The sequence below is a fragment of the Olea europaea genome, unplaced genomic scaffold (assembly GCF_002742605.1).
Source record: "Olea europaea var. sylvestris unplaced genomic scaffold, O_europaea_v1 scaffold2389, whole genome shotgun sequence".
Taxonomy (NCBI): domain Eukaryota; kingdom Viridiplantae; phylum Streptophyta; class Magnoliopsida; order Lamiales; family Oleaceae; genus Olea; species Olea europaea.
The window spans coordinates 101697-112324 of NW_019242044.1; positions in this window are offsets into that span (position 1 = coordinate 101697).

The following is a 10628-nucleotide window of genomic DNA, read 5'->3' on the forward strand; positions in this document are numbered from 1 at the left end:
CAACACCATTCCATTCTATGTAAGAATTGATGAGAGCCCTCACTCACATGTTGCACGATTTATTGAGAATGTTGGAAATTTTAAATATGAAGGCGTGAATGTGGAGGCGATCTGGATGAGGTTATTTGTTCACACTTTGAAGGATAAGGCAAGGGAATGACTTGAGACTCTACCGCCTGGAAGTATAAATAGTTGGTTGGAACTTGTTCAAAAATTCACAACCAAATTCTTTCCATCTGCCCGAGTAGCCAAACTCAAGCATGACATAATTGTTAGGAGTATGACTCAAATAGGAGTCTTTTGAAGAGACGTATCCGACTTGGATTACGAGAATATTAACCTAATGCTTCAAGGAAACTAAGTTGAATAAAAAAATAAAATTCTGTTGAAATTGAGTCTCCTAATTGTAATATGTTTTCTTATATTTTAGGACTCTTCTAGGGTTGGCCTATAAATACGAGGCTTCTCTGGTCAGTTTGGAGTGAGTAACAAATAGAAGTCAATTGCTAGATTGTCTTATATTCTCCATATTGTTCAGTTCAATAAACATCGTTCCTCTGCGTTAATCCTTTTTGTTCTTCTTTACTTTAAATCTTGTTTTCGTTGTGTGATCTTGTTTACTTCAATATTGCCATTAAATCTCATTCTTTACAATTCGATATGGGATCAACAAGTGGTATCGAAGCTTCTGCGCCCAACAAGTGGTATCAAAGCTAGACTATTGATTTTCTGTAGATTGGTTGAGATTCTTTTGGGATGGCTGGATTGAAGTTCAATATTCCGTAATTAGATCGCAGTACAAGGTATTCTTTGTGACAAGTAAAGATGAGGGATGTTTTGGCGCAGATGGATTTGGAAGATGCGTTTTTGAGTTTAGAGTGGATGTCAGCTAGATGGACAACGAAGGAGAAACAATCGAAGGATCGGAAGGCTACGTCATTGATTCATCTTCATTTGTCCAACAACATTTTACGGGATGTCTTGAAGAAGAAAACGACGGCTACTTTGTGGTTGAGGTTGGAGCAGTTGTATATGACTAAGAGTCTTACAAGTAAACTGGCTTTTAAGCAGAAGCTATATTCCCATCCCATGGCATGGGGTGGTATAGAATGGCCCTCTCTATCCCCTGCGTCATCCAGAATTTTTGAATAGTGGAGTAGGGGTAGGACAAAATGGGGAATAAGATATTTTTGTACGAATGGCAAAAAAATTTCACGTCGACCCATCCCGCTTCCTAAAAGTTCCCGACAAGACGAGAATAGGGATGATCGCCCTGTTCTTATGTCATCCATATATCTCTGTTTACTTATTTTATTTGATTTTTGAATGTATATATGATAATATGATTCAAATTAATAAATATATAAAAAATAAGAAATAATAATTGGGACGAGTTTGGAATGGAGCAGATACGAGTCGTTGTAGGGACGTGTATTTCCTATCCTATACTATGTTAAGTTTAAGATGTTCTTATTATAACTCCAAAATTATAATAAAGAATGTACCAAATTTTATTCATTTTTTAAGGAAAAATGTAATGGTTATTTTTTACAATTATATTAAATGTAATAATTTATGCAAACGATAAATAAGAAAAGAAACATCGTTTTATGTTGAACATAAGATGGGTGAAATGAGAAATTTATGCTATTATAGGAGGTTTTTGAAATTATTAAAATTCGAGAGGATGATTTTGAAATTATCATAAATCTCATGGTAGATTTTCAAAATTTACTCTAAATTAGGTAAAACTTAGAAGATCTTCCAGCCTTTCATTGTCTTTCGGTATTCTGAAGAACAAATGGAATTAGGTTAAGCTATACTCATTCTCTACTTCAATGCTCATTAGCGCTTCTTCTATGTATAAAGGCATAACTTCGCCCCGGGGGCATATTCCAACTGGCAAAGGACGAAATTCTTCAAGGCGGGCAGTTCAGAGGTCGCAGGTTCGATTCATGGGGCTCTTGGAAGGCAGGATATTTCCTGGAAGGCAAGGCGCATACAAGTATAAAAAAAAAGGCATAACTATAGACTTCATGCAACCAACTCCTTCAATTAGAGTTGGGCATGGGGAAGAGAACCGAACCAAAATTTTCGGGTATCTAGTAAATGGAACCGTCGGGTCCAAATATAATTATGGAACCGTTTGGATTCGGTTCCGTACCATATTCAAAATTTTTAACATTTATAACAACATTATATAAATACAACTAATGACACATTCAATGGTTTTGGAATGTCAGAGACTAGTAGACTACCTTGTTTAAATCATCACTACAGTCAAAGTTTCAGTCGATGGAGGTCACAACTTTGGTCGGAGGTCACAACATCGGCCGACGATTGTATAGATTTTGGAATGTCAGCGAGGCTATGAGAGTTGAGACATCGTTATGTACTTCAGTGTAGGTATTTATAGGGATGTCAATTCTGCTATAAATACCCCCTCCCCCAAAATTTTTTTTCATATCAATTGCTCTTCCAAAATTACAACCCTCTCAATTCTCTTTCATTATATCAACTATCGAGTTTTTACTCTTTTGTGCTGCAAAATATACAATATCAATTTAATTTTTACAGTTTATTAGTTACAATTTCAATTCATCCAATTCTCACAATCTCACTACATTTATATTCATTTAGTCAAGATTTCACCATAAACAATCACAGAAATGGATCAATATTCATTTGTTGAGAGCTTGTTCGATAAGGATATGAGCCACTGCCACATCATGGAGAATCGCCTAGGACGCCGCAAAATCAATTTTCAAATGAACTTGTCGGTCTAAATGACACATCGATTCCTGAAGATGTTCACATTCACAGTCAGGGAAGCCACAATCCAATTGATTTGGATGATATTAATATTCCCGAAGCGGAACATGAAGATGAAGATCAGCAATTAAATATCCCAGATGCGAGGGGAAAGTGAAAGGCCAAAAAATAAGCAAAATATTGGGATCTCTTTAAGTTGATTTCAACGAGAAAAGTCGTTGATGGCCTTGCAGAATCTAAAGTAGTATGTAAATACTGCCAACAAAGATTGGCATGGCAAAAAGGAATTGGTACCACTCATCTCAACCGCTACTACAAATCATGTGCAGCCAGACTTGGATTTTTTCCAGCTGGTTAAACACAATTACAATTTGGTAGTCCAGGAACCGTTTCTACAACTTCACCCCTATCCACGTGGGTGTATTCGGAGGACGATACTCGAACCAGAATGGTGAAATTTGTTGCCGCCACTGAGTTGCCTCTGGCTATTGCAGACAACCAACACTTTGTCTCGTTCGTGAAAGAATATCTACAACCGAGGTACGTTGGGGTAAGTGGAAACACTCTTCGTGCCAATACAATAAATTATTTCAGTAACTCAAAACAACAATTAATTATGGATTTGCAACAATATGAGGGTGTTATATCCTTAACTTCTGATATATGGAAATGGGTTAATAAAAAAGCATATATAACTACAACCGCATACTATATAGACCCACTTTGGTGCATGCATAAGAAAATTATTGCTTTTAGAATTATTGAATTTCCTTACAATACTAATAATATATATAATGTTATTATCAGTATTGTTAGAGGATATCATTTTGAGACTAAAATTTGATCTTTTACTTTTGATAATGCTAGCGTTAATAAGATAGTCGTCGATAAATTGTGTAGGACACTTCAACCTGATTTTGGTGGGTATTTGTTTCATATTCGTCGTGTGTGTCATATCTTGAATTTAATTGTGCAAGATGGTTTAAAACATATAAAGGATGAACTTCAAAGGATTAGGAATGCATTAGTATATATTACGATCTCTCCTAATAGAAAACAAGCATTTGAAGATTTTTGTGCAGAACTAGGGGTAATGACTGCTAAAACATTTGTTAGCGATGTAGGTCATAGATGGAACTCTACATACTTGCTATTAAAATCATGTGAAGGTTTCGAAAATTTAATAACTGATTTTTATAACAATAGACATGTTAGAAGTGATGACGATGGTATGTTAAATGAATCCGATTGGATTTTAGCTTTGAAAGTTAAACGATTTTTGACATCTTTTTATGAGACCACAAAGATTTTATCCGGCGTTTATTATCCCACAAGCTGTATGGTGCTTGAACGCCTTTATATAATTGCAAGAACATTCCATAAATATAAAAATGATCCTGTTTTTAATGAAATTTTAATTGCTATGGAATTAAAGTTTAGAAAATATTGGGAAGAACTGCCTCTGTTATTTCCTTTAGCATGCGCAATGGACCCCCGATATAATATTTCGGGAACTAAATACGCAATTGATCAAATCAATAAAGTTTTAATACTTGATACACCTATCACCTATAAGAATTTAGAGCAAACATTATATGGAAAGTATGATTTATCTGCGGAAAGAATGGGTGCGAATGTTAGTCGGGTACCCTCTGCTGCTCCTACTCCTTCTGCTGAAACTGAAGAAGATGCTGCGTAAATAATGAATTTATTTCAGGGCATTAATACATTTAGATATGATGCAACTGCAATGTGTTCATCTAGTGCCATGTCGTCTACATCTGCATCTCATCAAAAATCGGTCGAAACACAAAATGCGATGCCTGTCGAATTAATTGATTATTTCAATCATAATATGCCAACAGACAAAATAATTAAAAAAATTTCAGAAGAAGTAATTGAATTCTGGCGAAAGTATGAAAGACGTTGGCCAATTGTTTCTGTAATTGCGAAAGATCTATTGACACCTCCGTTTAGCAATGTTGCTTCGGAGTCTGCTTTTAGTGCAGGTAAAAAGGTTTTGATCGATGTCAGGAGCTGACTGAAAGAAGATGTTTTGGAAGTGTTAATGTGTGTGAAAGATTGGCAGTATGCTCATTTTTTACTACAAGATAAATACGCTGAAATTGCATATCGTCAGGTAAGTGATATTTGATTTAATTATATTAATCAAATTTTTTTTTATTTTTTAATCGTTAAATTTATTTTTTTTTTAAAATTGTACACGTTACAATAAGTTGTTCGTGTACAATTTTTAACTCCACCTACTTAAAATTAATGTAACCGGTCCCAAATCCGGATAAAGAGGCAGGGTTTACATTTTATTTACTTTAAAAAGAAATCAAAAAATATATTTTTTGTAAATATATTTCAAAAAAATAATTCGTTTTCATTATATAAATATTTTATAGTTTATAAAAAGTATTACAAATTACAATATGATATATATAAAAAAAAATAAAAACTTGTTTTCGTTAAATTATTTGTATTTTTTAACACTTTTTATTTTTAAAACTCTATTCTTTATTAACTTTAAAAAGAAATCAAAAAATATATTTTTTGTAAATGTATTTCAAAAAATAATTCGTTTTCATTATATAAATATTTTATACTTTATAAAAAGTATTACAAATTACAATATGATATATATAAAAATAAATAAAAACTTGTTTTCGTTAAATTATTTGTATTTTTTAACACTTTTTATTTTTAAAACTCTATTCTTTATTTAAAAAAAAAATAGGCGAGCCCACGAGCCGAGCTCGCCCAATTTGGCATTCCGCCCATCGCCAACCCTAGGTATTTAGGGTTTTTTAGTGGGTTTGATCTTGTTGGGTTAATTAATGAAACAATAAAATGGGTAATTGGGCCAAAATTAAAAAATTAGAAATTAAACAAAATATTGGGCCAAAAAATTGGATTTATAAATTGTTAATTTGTTTAGAAAAAAGTAAAATTAAAACAATTTGATTTATTTAATGTAAAAAAAATTAGAAAAATTAGGTTCTTATTCGATTTTTGGGTTCTTGGTCTAGAACCGTGAACTGAACCGTACCCGTCGGTTCTCAATTCAGATACCCGTTCGGGTATTTAATTTGACAAAAACCGTCGGGTTCGGTTCGGTTCGAGAAATATGCACAGCCCTACCTTCAATTGAGCCCTCTCTTAAAAAGCTCATGTGGAGATAGAGTCAATTTAAAACAATGGTTTCCAAACTTCAAACGATAAATGAATGTGTCCTACAAATTAAGCATCGAGGTTCTGAATATTCTAAAAGTTAAAAACGTGCATCAAAATTTATTTTTTGAAGGTCGACTGATCTTAGTAAAACTAAAAATTACATGTAAATCGGTCATTACATATCTAGATCATTAACAACCGATAAGCAACCTGTCAATTATAACTTTACACTCACACAAGTGTTCAAAGTCACCATAAAAATCGAAAGAATAAAAAACGACAATACAACACTTTGTATTAGAAAAAGATTAAAATTGTTATATCTAACTATATTATAGAAAATGCTAAGCCCTCACTAACCCATCTCAGCACGTCATGCCCACTCCTCAGCGAGGTGCTACGTGTCCAGTTGAAGTGGTTCCAAAGTGATCTAAAGCGATTCTGAAGTGATACGAGCCTCGACTGTAACCTCAAGCTAAGATGCTGCGAGGTACAAGCATCACCAAAGTAATTGCCAAGCCGCCCCCCCTTACCGAAGTGTGAGGAGTGTCGAGGTACTATGTAATAGAGGCCTCTCCGCCACCAATTTCAGAGATGTATCTTTGTATCAGGATCCTCTTTTTTTCATGGATTGATTGATGTGACGTCTTATGTCAACTCATAACTCAGAAAAATTAATTGCCCATCCCCCCTCTAGATACGGTTGATTGACGCCTACGAGCAAACGCTTCACACTGTCAGATGCATACAAGCGTTCCACATCCGACGGTACCCCTCGCCTATAAATACCAAAGATTTGACAAGAGACAAAGCTAATGAAAGTTTCTCTAAAATACTTGGCACTCCACACACAAGTATAATATTTCCTTCTCCCCACTCTTGTACAATTTCGGCACTGTTCTGATTATCGTCCACTAACTTGACCATCGAAGTATATGCGATCGTCGCCACCCTTGCTAGTTCCTGCCGTGTGCGTCTGATCGTTTGCTATTGTGCGCAGAGAAGAACAAGTAGAGTGACCCTCGATTGGTCACATGGAATATCCAATTCGCGAGTCAACAGAAAATTCATACTAAACTAAATCTTGTATAAAAAACAATGTCATGTGTAACAAATATATGAATTAATAGTAACTCTTCTAATGAATGTGAGTGAAAAAGACTTACAACATCCCTTGATGTAGATGAATTTTTGAATGAAAATTGAAATTGGGATGATTTTAACAAGCATACTAACTATGATAGTCGCCTTAGAGAAACATCTTTGGGATGAAGGCGCTAAAAGACTGATTTGACATTCTACCTTATCCTTTATCTTTAATTTTCAACATTAATATTGCACTAATTGAAATATTTTAAGGCCATGCTTGTAAATAATAATAATAATTATTTTCTTCTTTAATTTATTTTTAAGTCTATAGAATGACTCAAAAGAGTTTTTAGCTTGATTGATTGATAGGTTACCATGGATAAAGAGAAAGAACTTCACTCAATTGGCTTCTTGGAAGCCAAGATAAGAGGTGTGGCTGCTACTTGGTCAAAAGATATGATTAAGGATGTCAACGAGTCAAACTGAAATTCGAGACTCGGGTTCGGTGGAGCAAAATAAAACGAGCTTTTTTCAGCCTGAGCCGATCCCAGAAAAAGTTCGGCCGAAAAAACAAAGCTCGGCTCGAGTCGAGTCGAGCTGAGCCGGACTAGGCCGACTCGATTTTTTTTTATAAAAGATTACGAATCTAATATTTTCTTAAAAAAAATTAAAAATTGCATAATTTATACGAGTTACAAATCAAATAAAAATTACAACTTATAAAATTGCATTACAAATCAAAATAAAAATTACAATTTACAACCCGAAAAAAGGAGGAGGGTTTGGATCTGCTGCAACTCTTCGGTCAGTATACTGTCAACATGTTCTTGAACACGTAATTCTGTACATTTTCAATCCTTCAAGCATATTAAAGCCTCCAATATATCTTCTTTTAGTTTTGAACGTTCGTCTAATAAAATTCAACCACCTAAACTGAATGCAGCCCCCGATGCTACTGTAGACACCAAAGGTGTTAGTAGATCACGTGCAATTTTTTATACAATTGGATACTGTCTTTCATTACACTTCCACAAATTTAGAAGACTAAATTTCTGTAATTCTTTTGCAGATAACACACTGTGAACGTCCACGTATATATACCTAGTTAACTTGGAGGGAATTTCAAAATTTGTACCACCGACTTTTATCGCTCTAGAAATCGATGAACTAGAACTAAACGAGGGAATACTTATATTACTTTCCAAAAAATTTCAAAAATTATCTGAATTTGTCGAAATATTACTTGAAGAACTTTGGGAAGTAGAACTACACTGGCCTTCTTTATTAGCATAATAATTATACATTTCAGATAACGTAGATTTTATATTCACATGTGATAATTCCACATTCATGAAATTTGAAATCCCCTTTACAGTGACTATTGTGCCATTCAAATTAAGTCGGGGATCCATTACTGAAGTTAAAATAAATAAAAGTGCCAATTCTTCCCAATATTTACGAAATTTTAATTCCATAGAGTAAACGAAGTCAGAAAAACGACAAATTCTTGTATTTATGAAATGTTTGTGAAATGCAGAAAAATATTGTAAAACAAGTGAAGATATAGGATAATAAACTCAGCTACATTCCTTTGTAGCATCAAAAAAAGATTTTAAAATTTTTTCACGTGAAATACAAGAGACCATTCCCAATCTTCTAAATTATGTTCGGGTCCGTATGTATGCCTACCATTATAATATAATGAAATCACTTTATCGTAATTTTCACACGAATGTAACATAAGATATGTAGAGTTCCATTTATGTGTTACATCAATGGCAAATGATTTCTCCTGAAAGTCATACTCTGCATACAAACTATTAAATGCTTGTTTTTCTTGCTGGTGATACAGTAATAAAATTTATTGCTTGTCTAATTTTATTTAAAGAATAACTTATGTGTTCTAATTCAACTTTTACAATTAAATTGATAATATGACATACACAACGTTGATGAAAAAATAAAGTTCCAAATGAAGGATTGAGATCATTAATAAATCTTTCGATAACACCTTTGTTCACACTAACATTATCAAAAGTAAAACTTCGAATCATATCTTACATACCATATTTCCGTATGATATCTTTTAAAATCATGTATATGTTAGTTGCATTATGAGGATATTCTACACACTTAAATGCAATAATCCTTTGATGTAAAAGTCATAGTTGATTAATATAATGAGCCGTAGCAGCAATATAACGTTTTCTATTACTATAGGTCCATAAATAAGATGTAAATGATATAACACTATTAAAAAAATTTAAACTTTCAATAGCAACTTATTTTCTTTTGTTATATAATTTTATAGTATCTGAACGAAAGGTATTTCGACAATAAGAAGAATACCTGGGTTGGAGATATTTCTGCACGAGCTGGGTAAAGTGTATTGAGTCTATTATCGTAAAAGACATCTCTGCTGCAGCCACGTATGCAATTATTCCTTCACAAAATCTTTCCTGTGAATATACAAAGGTAGAAAGAGCAGAACAAGAATCGCTAAACACTAGTTCGATCTGTTCGAGTCGAGATCGACTGGTTTCGCTTTGCAACTCCTTAATAGGTGTCTATTCAAATGTGTTGTGCTCGAACCGGACTTCCAACTAAATTCTTTGTCACAGTAATTGCAATATGCTTTCCAAATATCTACTCCATTTTGAACACCAACTTTTTTACGTATCATATGTTGCCAACAATCCGAGAATTCTTTTTTCGACCTTTTAATCTCGAGTACTTCTTCCTCTTCAATATTTTCCAAATCAATTGGAACATTTTAAGATGTATCGTCGTAACCGAATGAAGTACTCGAGCTATCCTTAAACTGATTAAACTCATTACTAGTAAAATTCATCTATAACTATTATAGTATAAAATATAGAATATTAGAGCATGAGAGTGAAAGAAATTGAATATGAGATTGAGAACAAAGAAATTGGAGTTGAAACTTAAATCTATAATACTGTAAGTTAAAATCGAGACTTAAAAATTTACCCCGTATTTATAGCCAAAAAATAAAATAAAATCAATTTTTCCTCCAAATTTGAATTTCAAATTTGAAATTTGAATTTGAATTTGAAATATGAGCCTCGTAAATTGAATTGTAAAACAGTAGAAAATCAGACAATTCAATTTATTTAATCAACACTACAGTCAACTAGGCTGCCTTAAGGCAGCAATTATCTACTGCCTTAAGATAGCATCGCTGCCGTTGCAAGTAGCTTTATAGCTGCCTGCCTTAAGGTAGCATCGGCTGTTGTTCCAAGCAGCTTTATAGCTGTCACTGCTGCCTTTGGGCAGTTGTCTTAACCGTTTCTAATTATTTTTTTCTTTTTTCTTTTTGGGTTTGAATTTCAGGAGGGCCTTGTCACGGGCCAAAAATGGCCCGTGACACAAGTTGGCCCGTGTGGCTCGTCGAGCTATAACGGGCCGACTCGTGTTTTTTTTAGTCGAGCCTTGAGCCGCCTAAACCACCGAGCCGATTTGATATCCCTAGATATGATGTGCTCACATGGCTAAAGCTTGCTTTCGTGCTTGATTATAAAAAGTTCAAAAAATATAATCAAGAAAAGAATCAATAAAATTAGATA